This window comes from Dipodomys spectabilis, unplaced genomic scaffold (assembly GCF_019054845.1).
Source record: "Dipodomys spectabilis isolate Male_0828 unplaced genomic scaffold, ASM1905484v1 ptg000038l, whole genome shotgun sequence".
In the NCBI taxonomy this organism is placed as follows: Eukaryota; Metazoa; Chordata; class Mammalia; order Rodentia; family Heteromyidae; genus Dipodomys; species Dipodomys spectabilis.
Window position 1 is genome coordinate 224,083 of NW_024870715.1, and position 7,133 is coordinate 231,215.

General features: G+C 42.3%; 2 non-coding genes across 2 annotated transcripts; one reads left to right on the top strand and one right to left on the bottom strand.

Annotated features, from left to right (window-relative positions):
• The first annotated feature begins 4,030 nt into the window (after nt 1-4,030).
• LOC122106140 lies at nt 4,031-4,137 on the top strand. Its single transcript, XR_006147126.1, has one exon. It is a non-coding gene; the product is annotated as a U6 spliceosomal RNA (small nuclear RNA).
• Nucleotides 4,138-4,527: 390 nt separating this feature from the next.
• LOC122106141 lies at nt 4,528-4,634 on the bottom strand. Its single transcript, XR_006147127.1, has one exon. It is a non-coding gene; the product is annotated as a U6 spliceosomal RNA (small nuclear RNA).
• Nucleotides 4,635-7,133: the final 2,499 nt, after the last annotated feature.

Below are 7,133 nucleotides of genomic sequence, written 5' to 3' on the forward strand. Positions count from 1 at the left end.
CCTCTCACTCTGTACCAAACATCAGCTCCAAATGGATCAAAAATCTTAACATAAGATCTGAAACTTTGAAAGTAGTACAGGAAAACTCTGGAACACATAGTCAAGGTAATTTTTCTGAATAGAACCTCTAATGCCCAGAAAATAAGAGCTATAATTGACAAATGCAACTGCATCAAAAAAGTTTCAACTTAGCAAAAGAAACACCACAACCAAGACTTAACCCACCGAATGGGAGAAATATTTTCCAGTTATTAAACAGATGAATAATTAATATCTAGAATAGACAATTCAAACAACCATTGAATTAATGAATGAGCAAATGAATTAAACACAGTTCTTAGAAGAAGTCAACAAATCCATCAAGAAACATGTTTTAAGTGATAGAGCGTCAGCAATGAGCAAACCAAGCTGAGTGAATGCAATGCCCTCATTAATTTCAAGCCCTACTACTAGAAAGAAAGGTAATAAATAATAAATGCTGGTGAGGATGCAGAGAAAAGGAAATTGCTGGTGGGAAAGTAAACTCATGCAACCATGATAGAAATAAAAATGGCAGCTCCCTCCCCCTCACATATACATACACATATATACACATCTATTTGTATATGTGTACAAATAGATGTGTACGTATACACATGTCTATGTATGTACATATAGACCCATATATCCTTGTGTGCATATATACATGCGTGTATATTTATGCATGTATATACACATGTACAGATACCCACATATGACCCCACCATACCACCCTTGGAAATATATCTAAAGGAGTGTAAATCAATATACAAAAAATATACTTGCTTGTGCATGTTTATCAAAGATCTCTTCACAACAACCAAGATTATGAAACTGGCCAAAGGACAAATTGTGAACCAATGCCACAGGGATACTCACAAGGGATACTCACAAGACACTATGTTGGAAATGAACTTTACAACTTGGGGAAGGAGTTGGGAGCAGGGAAAGTGGGAGAGAAATGAGAGGGATAACAATGTTCGACAAGAAATGTTATCATTCCATTACCTATGTAACTATAACCCCTCTGTACATCACCTTGACAATAAAATTAACTTTTTAAAAAAGCTGTTAATGGAGCTGTGGCTCAAGAGATGTATCATTAGCCTGGAGCAAAAAAGCCAAGGTACTGAGTTCCAGCCCCAGGAGAAGCATAAAATAAAAGAAGTAGTACTGTATTTCCTTCTTAAGAGATTGCAAATTCTCATATATTTAACCAAAGTAAAAATAATTGTTTTGTCAAAATGCAAATAAAGAATTTTAAATATTTCTGAGTGTAACAGAAGCCAGTATAGTTTAGCTGTTGCAAATACATAAAGATATGAGTCTGATATAGGATAATAAAGGCCTAACAGAAACTGGATAAACATGTTCAGTTAGTGTGATATGAACTATGAATGGGAAAGGTGCAACATGGGAAAAGAAAAACAGGAGGAAATAACTGCAGAGGAGAATTTGAAAAAAAGACACCTGTGTAACAGATAGGAGAGAATAGAGTAACAAAACCCAAAATGTTAAGTTTGAATGGCCCTGGCACAGTGTTCTAATGAATGAGGCTCTTAAGACACATACAACTTCATTGACATGCAGAAAATATTCAAAAACCCTACCTTCAAACTGAGATGAGTGCGAAGGAGAGGAGAAGCTACTTTTGCTTATTCACAAGAGTCTACAAAAAGTTTAAGAAGGAAGATGGGAAGGGATGGGAAGAGGAAACAAAGGAGGAGGCCACAATGCTTGATAAGAAATGTACTCATTATCTTGCCCATGTAATTGTAACCCCTCTGTACAGTATTTTCACAATAAAAAAAAAAGTTTAAGAACAGCAGAGTCGGGGCTGGGAAGGTAGCTCAGCGGTAGAGTGCATGCCTTGCAAGCATGAAGCCCTGGGTTCCATTCCTCAGCACCACATAAACAGAAAAAAGCCAGAAGTGGCGCTGTGGCTCCAGTGGTAGAGCGCTAGCCTTGAGCTGAAGAGCTGAGGGACAGCACCCAGGCCCAGAGTTCAGGCCCCCATGACCAGCAAAAAAAAAAAAAAAGAACAGCAGAGTCAAAGGGATGTGACCTAGAAGCCCTCTTCCTCTGGCCACCTGGTCTGGCTCTCAATGATAACCTGATCAGATTTCAGAAGAGTCTCCTCTACAGTGAAAAGACTTGCACACAACTTCACAGTTGCCTTAATAAGAAAGATAATTTGTTAACTTAAGTGACCACATTATGAAAAGCATCTGGTTGCAGGATGAAAAGATCCAGGGATGCAACATTAATTCCTCTTGTTTTTTCTTCATCCTATCCTCTTAATTCTTTGACATGGAATACAGAGGTCTTAAGGATTATCTTCTTGAAAGTCATAAACCAAGAGTTAAAACACACTATTAGAACCTCTACCTGGACAACGTTCATTATTATATTCTAAAACCACTGAGTCAAAGACTTCTGGAAAATTGGGGGGAGGGGAATGCTGGTCTCCTGGGGGTTGAATTCAAGGTTAGTAACTCTACCATGGAGCCACAGCTGTATTTCCAGGTTTTTGCTGGTTAATTGGACATAAGGGTTGTAGTACTTTTCTTCCCAACTTGGCTTTGAACTACATTCCTTAGATCTCAACCTCCGGAGTAGCTGAGATTACAAATGGGAGTCATTGCCCCTGGGTTCCTGGAAGCATTTTTTTTTTTTTTCTGTTGTAAGGCTTGAACTCAAGGCCTGGGGGCTGTCCCTCAGCTCTTTCACTCAAGGCTAGCACTCTACCAGTTTGAGCCACAACTCCACTTCCAGATTTTTGAACGTTTTATTGGAGATAAAGTCTCATGGAGGCTTTACTACCCAGACTGACTTCCAACTGCAGTCCTCAGATCCCAGCCTCCTGAGTAGTTAGGATTACAGACGTGAGCAACCAGCACCTGGCTAAGGCTAAGTGAAGCTTTTATTAAGATAGGGGTCAGGCTGATGCCATAGAACTCAAGGTCAGAGTTTGTCACCATCCTCTTGACATCTATACGTTACACGTCTACCGTTAAAATGTGAGGGGAAGTACCTCCTGCCAGTAATATATGCATTAAATATATATATATGTAAATAACCAGAAGCTCTAACCCTTAACACCTAATCAAAGTTACCCCACTAGTAAGGGGTGCATGAAGTAATTTATTAATTTGGCGCTCTCTCTCTTTCATATATATATATGATATTATGTATATATGATATATATCATATATTATATAGTATATAGTATATTATATATGTATGTATGATATACATAATATATTATATATTATATATGTATATGTCATACATATATTATATATGATATTACATATATTCTATATATAATTTCCAAAACCCAATCCCTAACACCCAAGGATAAATTTTCAAGGAATGAAGGGAATAATAAATTAAATGACAACATAAGGAGTAACTGGCTCACACGCAGAGGTCGGGCCGGCGGGGGACAATAGAGACCTAAGAGTCACCGTCCTAAGTGCAACGTGAGGCCTTGTTTGGGTTCTTAAATGCCATCGTAGAATGACGTGACATGGGAGAGTTACGCTAATTCTTCTACATGACGTAATGACGACGTGATGGCTCTTCTCTACGCTCATCACAGACGTTCTGAGCGCGGGAACGCCGCGCCGCACACAGGTCCTCGGGGCGCAGCGGCAGCCGGGGCAGGGCCGGGAGTCTCATCAGGTTCCAGAGCCAGCGACTGGAGGCGCGAGCCCGCCGTCCCGGCATGCTCCGCGGCGGAGCCTGGAGCCCTCAGCCTGCTCGGGCCCCGTACCCAACGTGCTCCGGGCTTCATTTGCATACACCACCCGATCGATAGGTAAACTTCACAGGCAGGACCTATCGATCGGCACCCCAGACACCACACCTACTGGTGTCGTCAGGAAGGTCTCACAATGTTTCCTAAACTATCTGAAATAGATACAGAGGCGGGTGGCTTAGTCACCCTGAGTAGAAGAGGGGGAGGGTTATTGACACCTTATATAGGCCTGTGTCGAAGTACCGTAACGTGCTCGCTTCGGCAGCACATATACTAAAATTGGAACGATACAGAGAAGATTAGCATGGCCCCTGCGCAAGGATGACACGCAAATTCGTGAAGCGTTCCATATTTTGCTGGGTTCCAGGAGGTCCCGTAAGATCGATCTCCTTTTCCATCTTAGGAAAGTCGCCCGCCATCCGTGCTACTCTGGAGGCGTAGATCTGAGGATCGCGGCTTGAAGCCGGGCAGGAAAGTCCCCGTGCGACTCTTCTCTCCAATGCACCCACCAAAAGCCGGGAGCGGCGCTGTGGCTCAAGTGGTAGAGAGCCAGCCTTGGGCAACGTAAGAGGCGGGAAGCAAGGGGAGAAGGGGAGGAAGGACGGAGGGAGGAAGAAAGTTGTGCTGGCCAAACCGTGGCCCGTGAGAGTCTCCACCGGATGGAGCTGCAGGAATGAAGCGTGCAGATGGGAAGGTGACCTAGGGATCTTGAACGGGAGGTTCTTGAGCTTTGCCTGTGGACTGAGCAAAATATGGAACGCTTCACGAATTTGCGTGTCATCCTTGCGCAGGGGCCATGCTAATCTTCTCTGTATCGTTCCAATTTTAGTATATGTGCTGCCGAAGCGAGCACGCTACCATGGCCGGCCACAGCCCTTATAAAGGCTGGGAGCCTCCCACCTCTTCTACTTAGGGTGACTACACCACGTGCCTTCCTATCTGCCTCCTACGCTTTAGGGACGTTGGTGGGCACGTCTGAACAAGCCGGGAGGAGTTAAGTCTGGTGTGTCGATTGACAGGTTGTGCCTTGCGGCGACAGACCTGTGACCCTCACCTGTCGGGTGAGACATGTAAATGAAGCCCAGAGCACGTTGGGTAAGAGTCCCCTACGCGGGCCCCTGGCCGAGAAAACCGAAGCCGTCGCGCTCCGCTCCGCCGCGGAGCATGCCGGGAGCCTCGCCGGCCGCGGGGGCAGGAGCTTGGGAATCTGCTGACCTGCTGATGGGTCACTGTGGTTCTGGGTCGAGCACGCTCCTCCCAGAAGAGCTAACTCGTTATTGCTATGTCACTGAGACGCAGGCTCTCAAGTCAGAGTCCAGCCCTTCAGGCGATTTTTCCTAAACGATTGATTTACTCCGTTCTGGAACATTCGACACCAAACTACCCACCAGCTCTGTGCGCTGGGCACACAGACTGGTCTAGAACCGCTCTGACCAGTCCTTTCTACGCAGGCGCCAGGAGGAGAAACGTGGAGCGACTACGCCCCTCCCCTCAGGTCACCTGTGTCCTTCTGCGCAGGCGCCAGGGGGCGGGGTCGAAGGCGGGGAATCCCGGACCTGGCGGCCACGCCTCCTCGTTGGTGTCTTTTCCTCCCCAGCACCAGCCAGGTACCCAGCCACCCAACGTCCACCACGCCAAAGAGAGCGAGGTGAAACCCACCTCGCTGGCCAGAAAGGTGGATTGAGGAGTTATACAGTTCACCAAAAGTTGAAAGGCACAATCATTCTTGTACTTTCTTCTACCTCCCTATTTAAAGGACGCAGTTCACTCAGTATGTTAATTGTCAACAGTGTACAGTGTACTCTGTGTGTGTGTGTATTTAGTTATATATATATAGTTATATATGTATAGTTATATATATAGTTTTATATATATATAAATATACACACAAGACAAAGGTGCTGGACAGACTTACCTGCAAGAAGTATAAATTAATATCAGATATTCACAGTTTTATGATCACAAAACTGTTGTGAAAAGTATATAGCCTTACCCGTCTTGTGAAATGAGGGCTAAAGGTCAAAAGCTTCATATTGATGTGGCTACTGTATCCAACGGATTGAAGTGAGGTCAAAGGTTTGCCTGAGCTGCTTGAAAATGACACCATTGATGACAAAATGGCATGTCCATAAGACAGCTAGAAGTTTGCTGCTTTTTTCTCCTTCCTGTTGTCCCGCCCTAACCCCAACGGTGAAACAATTGTTTGAAACAAGATCCACTCAATTTTTAAAATCCAATTTCCCTTATTACAAAAAGAAAATGTGTCAAATCATATAAGAATTCCTGGTATTGCTGAGATAAAGACAGGAGAACAGCAAGCCCAAAAGGACGAATGCTACACCTTTCTTTCTCTGTGTTTATGGTCGTAATTATTTCCTTCCACAGCTCTTGAAAAGTAGTAACAACATGACCTAACCGTCCCCTCCCCCTAAAAAAATTAGGCAAAGCTATTAAAAAAAATAGTAGGTTGGTGTTCAATTTTATGATTTGAGAAATATATAAAACCTCCTCATACTTATTCTCTAAAAATCTTAACAGCTAGACACTTTGTTGAATGATACATAGTTTAAAAACTATTTGGGATGATGGTCAGGGTTATGCCCTTGATATTCATACAAATTGTAAACTCCTTTAGAATCAGACTACACTTTCCAAAGTCACTTATAAACCCTTTGTATTCTGAAAAAAGAAAAAAAATTACCATATGCACAAAAAGGTCATGTAGATTAGCAGGAGGTCATGTTTATTGAGGAATGAGCAATCTTTACAAACCATTTTAAATACCAAATGTTCAGAGAAATAATGAGAGAACATTAAATTTAGAGACATGGAACTGATGAACAATATAGTGTTCAAAGAACTAGAACAGAAATTTTCACAAGTGATTTATACATGACCCCCTGTAAAGCAAGAAATTCCCCTTAGATTATGGAAATGACTTAAATAATTACTTACATATATAAACAGACCCCCCCCCATATGCTCCTTATTTTTTATAGCTGTTATACAACTCTAAAACCAAAGTAGATTTACAAATTGAATGCAAAACTAGAATACAACAAATTCACATTAGTAACAATTTATTGCAGTTTGGCCTAATGAAATCACCACTACTGAGCTTGCTAGCAGAAAGATAATAGTCTCTGGATAGTGCACACAATAATGGGATCTGAGAGTCTATGATGTAAAGAAGTTTAAGAAATGTATCTAAAATTAATGATTTTCTTATTTAGAATTATTTTTAAAGATTTCTTAATTACTAAGAAAAACCCAATGGCTTGGATTCCAGTGGTCAGATCTTTACAAGCTAGTCTGTATGAGTGTTTGGATAAGAAACAAATGACTAGATAAA